The sequence below is a fragment of the Myodes glareolus genome, chromosome X, assembly GCF_982192425.1.
Source record: "Myodes glareolus chromosome X, mMyoGla1.1, whole genome shotgun sequence".
NCBI classification, from domain to species: Eukaryota; Metazoa; Chordata; class Mammalia; order Rodentia; family Cricetidae; genus Myodes; species Myodes glareolus.
Window position 1 is genome coordinate 23,290,676 of NC_142053.1, and position 14,020 is coordinate 23,304,695.

General features: G+C 40.2%; 1 protein-coding gene and 1 long non-coding RNA gene across 5 annotated transcripts in view; one reads left to right on the plus strand and one right to left on the minus strand.

Moving 5' to 3' along the window:
• LOC146889227 (uncharacterized) overlaps window positions 1–14,020 on the minus strand; it is a 79,839-nt gene that overhangs the window by 4,889 nt on the left and 60,930 nt on the right. The gene's annotated exons all lie outside the window — the stretch shown is intronic.
• The window catches only part of LOC125410692 (uncharacterized), a 54,433-nt gene that overhangs the window by 1,358 nt on the left and 39,055 nt on the right, over window positions 1–14,020 (plus strand). For all 3 annotated transcript variants that reach the window (XR_015737090.1, XR_015737092.1, XR_015737091.1), the window contains one exon: window positions 2,579–2,685. This is a non-coding gene — a long non-coding RNA (uncharacterized LOC125410692). The remainder of the gene's footprint in view (window positions 1–2,578; window positions 2,686–14,020) is intronic.

Genomic DNA, 14,020 nt, shown 5'->3' on the forward strand with positions numbered 1-14,020 from the left:
GAAATGATGAGCGCAATCAAGCTGAATGTGTCAAGTTAGTGTTTTTCATGTGTGGTGAGAATGTTTGAAATCTTCTGTGTTTGCAATTTTCAAGAGAAATGCTAATTTCAATCATTAGTTGTTAAATTCTGTTTGTTTTATGGTGTTTAAAGACTTTTGAGATGAAGATTTGGCTAGAGTTCCTATGTTTCTTAAGTTTCGTTGTGTAGTACCTGTTTTATTATCGCATGGCAGGTTAGGTAAGGAAGGCCTCGCTAAGAAATTCGAAATTCTTTGAATGGTAATATTATAGTTATTTTATATGCTATGTGGATTTTTTAATATTAAAGGAGAAATTAATATTCTTTAATGAACAAGGTCAATGAAGAACACTTTGGAAATCTTTTATTTATCTAAAATCCATGCCTTTCAGATATTTCAGGTTATTTTAATCTATCCAGAAATCAGAAATACAGGTTTGAAATTTAAAATGTGTGTGTCAGTCCAATTTTGTTATAAATTGATTGTAGTTTATTGACCTTATGTGTGCTAAAAAAAATGGGTAAACTTGAAAACTCAGGGTTTACATACTGCTTTCGTTCCTGATCAAGACAGGGCAACTGTCTAAATTCTTTGCAAACACTGGGTCTTAGGAGAAAACACTGTAAGGCTGTCTCCCAAGCCTTAATGAACGCACAATAAAGTCATGGGAAGCATTAATGGTTCCTGTGTGAAGGAAATGTGTTTGTGCTCCGACATCAAATGAACCTGAGACAAACTCCTGTCCCTTTGGCAGGAATGATAAGTCATAGTACTATGGAATTGGGCTGTGCAGTTCCTTTGACCCTCCATTTAGACTTCCAGCCGCGTTGCCTCCTACTGAACACAAAAGGCCAAAGATCTAGATGAGAAAATGGAGGATCCCTTGGGACTCTGATCCTGAGACCTACGTCACCTGACATGGTGCCGAAATTTGCATTTCTCTGGGAGCTAAATTCTAGAGTCCTCTTTTGGAATTCTTGAAAATAGAGCAGCGCTAATGAAACTAGGCGCTACAGGCCTGTGTGATGTCCCCCATGGGAGCAAATGGATCTTTCCTCAAACAGGTTTTGGTTTGTTTGTTTTTTTTTCAGTCAGTGAAAGGGAGTAGAAGCACCAGGGCTAAGCAGGTTTTCCACGGCTGTATTACTACCCAGAGGAAGTTGTTTGTCAATATTCTGTGGTGTGAGTGAGATCTCCAGTAAGTCTAGCAGTTAAGAAAGGTTGCCTCTTTGGTAAAGTTGAGTGGGTCAAGGCTCTGAGCAGACCTTCAATTTCAAAGTAGGAGTCTGATGGGATCCAAAGGAAGAAACTAATGGGGCTGAGAGAGGGGCTGCAGAACTGAGGCTAACTATCAGGTAGATCAGTTACAGGAAGTCGGATGGCTCATATCCGGTGAACTCAGGACCTAAACAAAGTACTCAGGGCTTTTGGGGAGGAGGGGCGGCTCTGGGCCTTTGTCTTCTGGCTCTGCTACTTGACCAATGAGGTAGTGAGTTGGTTCAAGGTGTCCTAGCTGAGGTAGCTGGTGTGCTTTCCAGAATCTCAAAAGACACTTAGGATTGCTACTCCATTGTCAAGAGCAAGGAGAGCCTAAAGACAAAAAAAGATGTGTACCATTTGCTATACCGGTTATTTCCATCACCGGGGACACAGGTTTACACCAGAAGATTCACGTCTTCTCTGTGGCTGATATGCATGGGAGGCCTGCCTTTTTCTGATGGTGAAGGGGAGGTTGTGGAGAGGGACTGGGAGGACAGGGGGAGGGAGAGGAAACTGATCGGGCTGGAAAAATTAATTAACTAAAAAAAAAAGACAGGAATTTGAGAAGGAGAAGGAGGTAAGGGCTGAGGCTAGGAGGAGTTAAGGGGAGGACGGGTATGAATTGATGAAGATGCAAGTGCATAAAACTCTGAGAGAAGTACTAAAAATATTGTATTAAAACAAAACAGTCCGCTAGGCTCAAGAGGTGACAGCTACAGTGGGGATGCAACTGTTCCCCAGGGCCTAGTGGAAGGGCATACTCTAGAGCAGGCAGCCCCCAACCATAAAATTGTTTGGCTGCTTCTTCCTGTCATTTTGTTACTGTTATGCATTGTAATGTGTTTTCTGGTGGTCTTAGGCAGCCGCTGTGAAAGGGTTGTTCAACCCCCAAGGTAGTCCTGACCCACAGGTTGACGGACTGTAGGGAGACATGCTCATACCTCAGTTTTCATAAGCGGGTGAGACTTTGCCTATTTAAACCTGTTGTCATTCTGGTAATAAAAATGAAACTTGTCATACTTGGGACCTAACTTGATTCATGTTGGCAGGTATTATTCAACAGCCTGCTTCTGAGCATTTTTCCCTCTTACGGGAATTTTAAGCACACCAGGAACCCTAGGTCACGTGGTCAAGCAAAGTAAGAACTGTTGAATATTTCATAGGATTCGCTAAAATGAGCATTTCTTTGTCTGTACTAGTGATAGTGTTGGTAGTGACCACTTACAAGAGAGAACGGGATTGTATTCTGGTATACTGTTGTAATGCTTGCTCACCACTTGAACACTGTTTACTCAAGGTGTTTCACCGCTTCTATGAAGCCGTCATCCACGTCTACAAGAACAAGAAAGTTCCTGGGGAAATTGGTGATGGGCCTGGCTGGCCTTGAGGATGCTCTTGAGTAAGGTAAGCTACACAGCAAATGGAGACCTTTGATGAAACAGCATGTTTCCATGGTCTTGGGTAATAGATGAAAGTCCTAAAGTGACCTGTGCCTTCTTCAGTTCATTGCAGATACGCTCCTGGGCATGAGAAATATTGTGCCAGCTAGGTTAAGCTGTGTGCATTGAAGTAATAATTTCCCCATGGGCTAGACTAAGGAGTGTGCACCTGTGATGATGGTGTGTTGTTTCTGAAGTCAGACTTTTGGATCACAGATAAGATAGCTGAAGCACTAGAAATCTTCAGATGTGTGAACTTCCTATTTGCTTGGCGGAAGTGGTGCACACCTTTAATTCTAGCACTTGGGAGGTGATGGCAGGCGGAGCTCTGAGTTCAAGGCCTTCCTGGTCTACAGAGTGAGTTCTGGGACAGCCAAGGCTACACAGGCTCGCGTGCATGCACACACACACACACACACACACACACACACCCTATCTTGGAAAACCAAACCAAACCAAGTTTGTATTCACATACATTTTAGTTTAGACTAAGAGGTTACATCTAGCCAGTCCTTTTCAGGGGACAGATAAATGCCTTTGTCTTAGGAATGGAAAACAAACTTTAGTTCTTTTTTGTTGTTGTTGTTGTTATAACTTTAGGATGAAGCTATTTAGTTAGGGAATACAAGAGAAACAATGTATCTTTCTCCACTTATTAAATACATGTTTAAGTCAAGTTGACCACAGAAACATGGATTCAAAAAGTGAGTAGGTACAAAGAAAGTATATGGAAACTTTCAAAGGAAAGAACTAATTGTATAACTGCCAGTTGTTTAATTGCCTTAAAGTTTAAAGTTGTGTTGTGTGTGTGTGTGCGCGCGCACACACTTTATTTATTTTCTGCGAATCGGTATTTTGTCTGCATGAGTCTGCACCACACACATGAATGGTGCCCATAGAGGCCCGAAGAGGGCATCAAATCCCCTGCAACTGGAGTTACAGCTGTTGTGAGCCACCATGTGGGAGTTGGGAACAGAACTCAGGGCTTCTGGAAGAGCAACAAGTGTGCTTAATTACTTAGTCACCTCTTCAGCCGCAGCCTTGGCTTTTTAACTTAGTCTTGTGTTTAAACTTAAAATGTTGAAATTAGAAAACATGTAATATTGGAAATAATTGATAGTAATAAGTTACCAATAAAAATAAAAGGTAAACCTCGGTGCCATTCAAAAATATAATCGGAAAATAGCCTTGTCTTTTTCTGTAGAAAAGATTTAAAGACCTCACGTTTTACTGACCTGTGTTACTGTACAAAGTAGTGGGTTTCACATTGGCATTTTTCTATTTTGTGGGGAGAGGGCCACGGCTTGACTCTCAAATTCAGACAGACTAGGCTGGAAACCATGATATAGTCCAGATTGTCTTCAAATTGGTGACTATCCTCCTGCCACTCTGGAATTAGGCATGGCATCATACAGATGTGTACCGAACTTTGATACTATATATCCCGTCTGGTGGTACCTTGTACCTTGTCACACACTTCTCCCTATTTCATATCTCCTTATCCCCAGTAGCCCCTAAAGGCCCCACTCTTTAAAAGACCTCACTCTTCACTCTTCATTTTTATGCACGTGTAATGCTATTTTTATTATTTATATCTAATGACACATGACAAGGTTTGTGATATGGGAAAATTATAATAGAAGCAACTGAAGAGGCGAAGATATTACTTCCATATCATACAAGTCAAAGTCCATGCCAGTAAATCCTTTCGGTCTATATACATACATGTGCCCACACATGTCTAATAAACATAACAGCAGAATGTAATGGATCAAAGATTATATAGCTATAACATATTTTAAGAGTATTTGCTCTAGTTGCTGTTATTTTGTTTGTGTTTTGTGGGCTTTTTGTTTGTTTTTGCCACGATGCACATTAGTCTTTGTATTTGCTAACTACAAGGTGATGCTTGAGGGGTCTGGAGAGATGGCTCAGCCGTTAAGAGCACTGGCTGCTCTTGCAGAGGATCTGAGTTCAATTCCCAGCACCCAGATTGTAGTTTATAGCTTTTATAACACCAGTTCCAGGGGATCTGATGCACTTTTCTAACTTCTTCGAGGACAAGGCACATGTGAGAGAACATGCAAACAAAACATTCCTACAATAAAAGTAAATAAATTTTTTAAAAGAAATGCTATCTTCCCCCCAAAAGCTCCTGTCAGTAGTTAATGCTTACTGTCCTGTGTTGTGTGAAGGACTCATGCACCAAACTGTATGTATAATGTAATAAAAAAGGAAAAAAATAGAAATGTTTTGTGTATGTCAATAAGCCTGCCTTAGATAATACAGGAATAACTGGGCTTAGCACTTGAGAGGTGCATCAAGAGTTCGAGACCAGTGTCATAACAGGTTGGAGGACAGCCTGGGCTGAGACCCCGTCTCTCATACAAAGAATGTATGTTTAAATAATGATGAAACTAAAACTGATTTAGTTAAATAACACCAGTCCTCTTACAGAGTTTCCCATCATTTTGCTAATATTTAAGCTGGGGCTAGGAGTACAGCTTAGTGCTAGAGCATCTACCTAGCATTGCAAGGCCAAGGCCATGAGTTCATCCACCGGGATGCACCTAAAGAAATAGGTAGCCGAAAAACTTTGAGACAGGCTTTCTCTGTAGCTTTGGAGCCTGTTCTGGAACTTGCTCTGCAGACCAGGCTGGTCTCAAACTCAGAGATCTGCTTGTCTCTGCTTCCCGAGTTCGGGGATTAAAGGCGCGCACCACTACTGCCTGGCAGTAGATGAAAAATTTAAAGATGTACTGCTGTCAGCTCTTAATAGTCTTTCCAGGAAATTGAATTTGTGTTAGATAAGTTGTGATGTCCAGAGATTCTTTAAGAATTGTGAATCAATTCAGAACAAATAATGTGCTCATGAAATGTGATTCATTGGCCATTTGTGATTTAATATATTTATATCTCCACTTGTTCATAGGAAACAGAGCTAAAGACACTTTATAAAATCCTTTGTGTGTTTGAATTTGTGGTGCTGGTAACATCTGCATTTTTTATCCATGACTAGTTCGTAACTCGAAGAAATGTTTAATTCTAAAACCACCGGAGTTAAGAAATATTAAAAATATTACATACTCCAGGGCTGGGTGTGGTGGCACTGCCTTTAATCCCAGCGGTTGGCAGTCACAGGCAGGTGGAAGGGAAACAGTTTGTATTTCAAAGAATAGTTAGCAGGCTTGGAAGACTTCAAATTGTAAAAAGCACTAATAGGTGGTAGGGTAATCTATCTGAACCCTTCAAGTGCAAAGTAACTAGATTTTAGGTTAAAAGTGTGTGTGCGTGTGTTTGTATGTGTGTAGTTGGATTTCCTTTATCTTTACTCTTTGGGCGCCCGCCACCCAGTTCCCATATGCAATGTATCTTCAACTGATTCCACATGTGTGTATGTATGTTATGTGTGATATGTGGAAAGAGGCAATATGAGAATATATAAAGAAGTTGTTCTAATTTTGATTAGGTGTTTAACAATCTTTTGACTTTGTAATTCTCAAAATGAGAACACATTACCAGCAATGGTGCTATTTTGATAATTTGGAAGAGGATCTACTTCTCAGAATAAATATAAAAGATTTCCATCTAGGGGAAATGTATTAATATGGAAGTAATGGAAGCATGCGGAGTATATCATTGACACAGAAGACGAGAAAATCCTACTCGGCATGAGTCATTGTCATTAAGGTTTCCACCTTAATGTGCATTTATATACATATGCATACTATGTAGCACATGTGGGTGAATATATTAAATGAAATGACGAGCATCTTTTTATAATGATTTACTTTCTAAAAATGAGAACTTGATAATTTATATGTAATTTTGTCAGGCTGCTTAGGAATCAGGAATATTTTTGTTATTTGGTTTATTGACCTTTTTCCTTTTTTGCTATTTTCATTTTTTTATATTATTATTAATTTATAAAAATTTCCACTTCCTCCCCTCCTCCCAATACCGTCCCAGTCCCCCGCTCCTTCTCTTCCTACCTCTCCAGTCCTAAGAGCAGTCAGGGTTTCCTGCCCTGTGGGAAGTTCAAGTACCTCCCCCCTCCCTCCAGGTCTAGAAAGGTGAGCATCCAAACAAACCAGGATCCCAAAAAGCCAGTACATACAGACGAAACAAGTCCCAGTGCCATTATCAATGGCTTCTCAGTCAGCCCCCATGTCAGCCACATTCAGAGACTCCGGTTTGATCACATGCTCTTTCAGTCCCAGTCCAGCTGGCCTTGGTCAGCTCTCATTCGATCAGTCCCCTTGTATCAGTGGGTGAACGCACCCCTCGCGGTCCTGACTTCCTTGTTCAAGTTCGCCCTCCTTCTGCTCCTCATTTGGACCTTGGGGGCTCAGTTCAGTGCTCCAATGTGGGTCTCTGTCTCTATCTCCATCTATCATCGGATGAAGGTTCCCTCTGATCCTGACTTCCTTGCTCATGTTCTCCCTCATTCTCCTCATTTGGACCTAGAGAGTTAAGTCCTGTGATCCAATATGGGTCTCTGTCTCTATCTCCATCCATCGCCAGATGAAGGTTCTATGGCGATATGCAAAATGTTCATCAGTATGGTTATGGGCCAAGGTCAGTTCAGCACCCTCTCCTCTGCTGCCCAGGAAACAGTTTGGGGACCTCTCCTTGGACCTTGGAACCCCTCTAGAATCATGTCTCTTGCAAACCCTAAAATGGCTCCCTTAGTTGAGATAAATACTTCCCTGCTCCCATAGCCAGCCTTCCTCCCTCCCCCCCATCCCATTCCCCCAAGCTACCCCAGTCCTCCCCTTCTCCCTTCTCTCTAACCATCTCCCCTTACTTCCACCCCCACCCCCCGTGCACCCAAGTTTGCCTGGCAATCTTGTCTACTTCCAATATCCAGGAGAATAACTATATGATTTTCTTCAGGTTCACCTTATTTAGCTTCTCTAGGATCAGGAATTATAGGCTCAAAGACCTTTAACTATGTCTAGAATCCACTTATGAGTGAGTACATATCATATTCCTCTTTTTGTGTCTGGGTTACCTCACTCAGTAAAGCATTTTCTATTTCCATCCATTTGCATGCAAAATTCAAGATGTCATTGTTTTTTACCGCTGAGTAAAACTCTAATGTATATATGTTCCACACCTTCTTTAACCATTCTTCTATTGAGGGGCACCTAGGTTGTTTCCAGGTTCTAGCTATTACAAATAGTGCTGCTATGAACATAGTTGAACAAATGCTTTTGTGGTATGATAGGGCATCTCTTGGGTATATTCCCAAGAGTGGAATTGCTGGGTCCTGAGGTAGGTTGACTCCCAGTTTCCTGAGAAACTGCCACACTGATTTCCACAGTGGCTGCACAAGTTTGCATTCCCACCAACAGTGGATGAGTGTTCCCCTCACTCCACATCCTCTCCAGCATAGGCTATCATTGGTGTTTTTGACTTTAGCTAATCTGACCGGTGTAAAATGGTATCTCAAAGTGGTTTTGATTTGCATTTCCCTGATCGCTAAGGAGGTTGAGCATGTCCTTAAGTGTCTTCTGGCCATTCGAAGTTCATCTGTTGTGAATTCTCTGTTCAGTTCAGTACCCCATTTTTTAATTGGGTTAATTAGAGTTTGTGTCTAGTTTCTTGAGTTCTTTGTATATTTTGGAGATCAGACCTTTGTCTGATGAGGTGTTGGTGAAGATCTTCTCCCAGTCAGAAGGTAGCCTTTTTGTCTTACTGACAGTGTCCTTTGCTTTACAGAAGCTTCTCAGTTTCAGGAGGTCCCATTTATTCATTGATTCTCTTATTGTCTGTGCTACTGGGGTTCTACCTAGGAAGTGGTCTCCTGTGCCTATGTCTTGTAGACTACTTCCCACTTTCTCTTCTATCAGGTTCAAAGTGGTCAGATTAATGTTGAGGTCTTTAATCCATTTGGACATGAGTTTTGTGCATGGTGATAGATATGGATCTACTTTCATTCTTCTACAGGTTGACATCCAGTTATGCCAGCACCATTTGTTAAAGATGCTATCCTTCTTCCATTGTATACCTTTAGCTCCCTTGTCGAAAATCAGGTGTTCATAGGTTTGTGAGTTAATATCTGCGTCTTCTATTTGATTCCATAGGTCGACTTGTCTATTCTTATGCCAATACCAAGCTGTTTTCAATACTGTTGCTCTATAATAGAGTTTGAAGTCAGGGATGGTAATGCCTCCAGAAGTTCCTTTATGGTATAAGATTGTTTTGGCTATCCTGGTTTTTTTGTTTTTCCATATAAAGTTGATTATTCTCTCAAGGTCTGTGAAGAATTTTGATGGGGATTGCATTGAATCTATAGATTGCCTTGGTAGAATTGCCATTTTTATTATGTTGATTCTCCAAATCCAAGAGCAAGGGAGGTCTTTCCATTTTCTGGTATCCTCCTCAATTTCTTTCTTCAAAGACTTAAAGTTCTTGTCAAATAGGTCTTTCACTTCCTTGGTTAGAGTTATCCCGAGATATTTTATGCTATTTGTGGCTATCGTGAAAAGTGAAGTTTCTGATTTCACTCCCTGCTTCTTTATCCTTTGTGTATAGGAGGGCAACTGATTTTTTGGAGTTGATCTTGTACCCTGACACATTACTAAAGGTATTTGTCAGCTGTAGGAGTTCTTTGGTAGAGTTTTTGGGGTCACTTATGTACACTATCATATCATCTGCAAATAACGAGAGTTTAACTTCTTCCTTTCCAATTCGAATCCCCTTAATCCCCTTATGTTGTCTTATTGCTACTGCTAGAAGTTCAAGCACTATATTGAAGAGGTATGGAGAGAGTGGACATCCTTGTCGTGTTCATGATTTTAGTGGAATGGCTTTGAGTTTCTCTCCATTTAATTTGATGTTAGCTGTCGGCTTGCTGTAAATAAGTTTTATTATATTTAGATATGATCCTTACATCCCCAATCTCTCCAACATCTTTATCATAAAGCGGTGTTGAATATTGTCAAATGCTTTTTCAGCATCTAATGAAATGATCATTTGGTTGTTTTCTTTCAGTTTATTTATACAATGGATTACATTGATACATTTGCGTATGTTGAACCAGCCCTGCATCTCTGGGATGAAGCCTACTTGATCATAATGGATAATTTTTCTAATGTGTTCTTGGATTCGGTTTGCCAGTATTTTGTTGAGGATTTTTGCTTTGTTACCGAGTAGGTGGTCTATTTTCGAGAAAGTTCCATGAGCTGCAGAGAAGAAGGTATATTCTTTCCTATTTGGGTGGAATGTTCTATAGATGCCTGTTAAGTCCGTTCTTTTCATTACGTCTATTAATTCTCTTATTTCTCTGTGAGGTTTCTGTCTGATTGACCTGTCCATTGGTGAGAGAGGTGTGTTGAAGTCTCCTACTATTAGTGTGTGTGGTTTGATGACTGCCTTGAGTTTTAGAAGTTTTTCTTTTACATAAGTGGGTGCTTTTATATTAGGGGCATAGATATTCAGGATTGAGGCTTCCTCCTGATGAATTGTTCCTGTTATGAGTATAAAATGTCCGTCTCCATCTCTTCTGATTGATTTTAGCTTGAAGTCAATTTTGTTGGAAATTAGAATGGCCACACCCGCTTGTTTCTTAGGTCCATTTGCTTGAAAACCCTTTTCCCAATCCTTTACTCTGAGTAGATGTCTGTCTTTGTGGTTGAGGTGTGTTTCTTGTAAATAGCAGAATGTTGGATCCTGTTTTCATATCTAGTCTCTTAGTCTGTGCCTTTTTATAGGTGAATTGAGTCCATTAATATTAAGTGATATTAATGACCAGTGGTTGTTGACTCCGGTTATTTTTTTATTTTGTATTTTTTGTGTAGTAGAGTTTGTGTGTTTCCCTTCTTTGAGTTGTGCTTGTGAAGGGTCGCTAGATGTCTGAGTTATTTTAGGCAGTGTTGGCAATGTTAGATTCCTTGGGTTGTGATTTTTCTTCTATTACTTTCTGTAAAGCTGGATTTGTGGCTACGTATTGTTTAAATTTGTTTTTACCCTGGAATATTTTGTTTTCTCCATTGATAGTGAACGATAGCTTGGTTGGGTATAGTAGTCTGGGCTTGCATCCATGGTCTCTTAGTTTCTGCAGTACCTCTATCCAGGACCTTCTGGTTTTCATGGTTTCCATAGAGAAGTCCGGTGTAAGTCTGATAGGTTTACCTTTATAAGTTACTTGACCTTTTTCCTTTACAGCTCTAAATAATCTTTCTTTAATCTGTATGTTTTGTGTTTTGATTATTATATGGCGAGGGGATGATTTTTTTTGATCCAGTCTATTCGGTGTTCTGTATGCTTCTTGAACTTTCATAGGAATATCGTTCTTTAGGTTGGGAAAGTTTTCTTCTATAATTTTGGTGAATATTTTCTGGGCCTTTGATCTATGATTCTTCTTCTTCAATCCCTATTATTCTTAGGTTTGGTTTTTTTATTATGTCCCAGATTTCTTGAATGTTTTGTGATGAGAATTTGTTGGATTTGCTGTTTTCAGACTGTTTATTTTGTTTATGGTGTCTTCAGACTCTGAGATTCGTTTTTCTATCTCTTGTGTTCTGTTGGTTATACTGGATTCTGTATTCTCTGTTCGTTTACCTAGATTTTCCATATCCAGCTTAGCCCTTGCAGAGTGACCAGGAAGTCAAGGGGGTTGGGGAATGTCTGAACTCCTCCTTGCCGGGCTCCTGCCATGGGTCAGGAGCAAACTCACCCCTCTGATGAATCTTCTGCTAGAGGATCAGTGCCCCTTGCTGGCCAGGAATCTTGCTGAGATGATACAGGGCCTACTTTTCCACAGGTAAGCAATTGAAACACAGGAACTCCCTCCTGCTGGGTTGCACTTCCAGCCCCTCTTTTCATTGTTTTTAAACTTCTTTATTGAATCTTTGGGACTTTCACATCATGCAGCCCAATTATGTTCACCTCCTGGTTCCCCCATATTCCATCCGCTTCCCTTTTGCAATCCCCCCCCCCCACGAAAGAAAATAAAACAAAGCAAGCAAGCATGCCATTGGGATGGATGAAGAGGTGACGGAGAGGCAGAGATTTTGCTATTTTAGGTGTGGTTTTTTTTTGTTTTTTAGGCAAGGTCACACTTTAGCATAGCTTTTGCCTGGTCACATTTGTAACCTAGGCTGGCCTCAAACTTGTGCTAGTTCTCCTGACTCCAATAAGCTCTTGTCTCCTCCTCCTTATATTCCTCTTCCGCCCAGGCATATCACTCCTCTCTCTACCTCCCTAGTGCTGGGATTAAAGTGTTGGGATCATCTTTGTGTGAGTTCTATTTCTCTTTTTAGACAGTTCAATCATCTCATGTAGCTCAGGCTGGGATTTTTAGGTGTGAGCCATCACTCCCTGGCCTCTAGTGACTTAGCTCTGCTCTCTGGTCTTCAGGCATAATTTATTAAAACACAAACAAAATATTGCTACACTACACTTGGCTCAAGAAGTGGAAATTTCTTTGCACACCATAATGTACAAACATCTAATTTTAATACAAATTTATTGTTATGTGTGGAAGAAAATTTTGGACTCTATATTGAATGGGACTAAAGGAAACAATTCAAGATGTGGTCTTAACAGGCTTTGTGGGAGTATTTCTTTTCTGATCCTCTGCTTTGGCCTATGTGATAGATCCTAATGAGAACATAGCTTTGATACTTTTCTCTAGAAGACAAATGATAGCGCATACACACCCAAAGAAGACACAGAAAGCAGTTGAAGTCTATTTAGTGACATGGCAGAGAGCTGTGTTCAGATGGCAAATGAAAGCATCCATGTAAAAAGCACAGGTCTCACTTCAAAGGGAATAACAGATGATTGTTTATTTTGGAACCAGTGTGACCAAGACCCAGGAACACAAATACCATTGTTCCACAATTGAAGTACTTACATGATATTTAAAGGCTATAAATTAAATACTTACCAAGTGTTTTGGTAGGGGTCACAGGTGTGTGAGTTATAGCCAAGGGAAGAGCTCTGATGTAGGTTGCAAAACAGATAACTTTTGGATTGATGAAAGCCATTGGATACATTTTAGAATACATTTTAAGGTTTTGATAGTCACTGGGGTGTTAGGTCAGACATCTGCAGGCAGTGAATGACTCTCAGAGAGACTGAAGATACCCCAAGATAGTTTGGCTCTGGTCTGCAATACCTCTTAACTAGGTACTTAATTTAGCATTAAAGTTCAGCCTATTGGCCTTGTAGACTCTTTAAGATGGGGACAGTTCTGTTCTTCCTTCTAGGAGCTTTAGTTAATAAAAGCCTAAGGAAACACTTGGGTAATTTCTTGCTGGCATATAATACACACCTACACAGGGAATCCTGCCATGTGGTGCATATAGTGAGGAGAACTCTCTGGGTACTACCCTTAAGGTTTTGGCCAAAAGGCTGCCAACAATTCAACACACAAACTCTATGGCCTAGGTCTTTTTTTAGAAAATGGGAAATTACTTTGGATATGCAAAGATGAACCAAAAAAGGACATGGTTTGTTACCTGGAGAGGTACTCCTGGTCTTGAGGTTTCACATTTTTCTTTCTTCCTTTTATAAATTTAACATAAAAGTTTCTTAGATTTAGATTTTTTTGATAAGTTGGGAAAATACTAGAGATGTGATGTCCAGTGAGTGAGAGCGGAGCTGTGTCAGCCAGCTGTGAGATGCTTGTTTCATTGTGTTGTTTCGTTTGTTTCACCCATAGGCTGGCAAGAAAATCAGTGGTTCGGGTAGAAATTATGCATTGGGTGGGACTACAGTAATACAGCATACATGGAGGAAACAAAATTATTAGCTAATTTATTTATTTATTTGTTTTGAGATATCTTTTCTCTATATTGCTTTGGAGCTTGGCCTGGAGATAGCTCTTGTAGACCAGATTGGCCTCGAGATCTGCTGGCCTCTGCCTCCTGCGTGCTGGGATTAAAGTTGTGCGCTGCTATCGCCTGGCTTATTAATTCATTTTTGAGATATGGTCTCTCAATATATTCCTGCCTGTAATTTTGTAGGCCAAAATTAGTTCAGGCAGGCCTGGAACTCAGCAATTTGCCTGCCTCGGCTTGTGCCAGGAGAAGCTACCCAAAATTACAATTTTTTTAATACTTGATAAGCATAATGATATCCAGCCTCTGCTTGGTTTAGGTGGGAAACAGATTTTTTTAAAAAAAAAGATTTCTTTGATTTCTTTTTTAATGAACTATTAGCGATGCTTTCAGAATTACTTTTTTTTAATACTTGATAATCATGATATCCAGCCTCTGCTTGGTTTTAAGTGGAAAACATTAAAAAAATGAGATTTCTTTGATTTCTTTTCTAATGAACTATTAGCT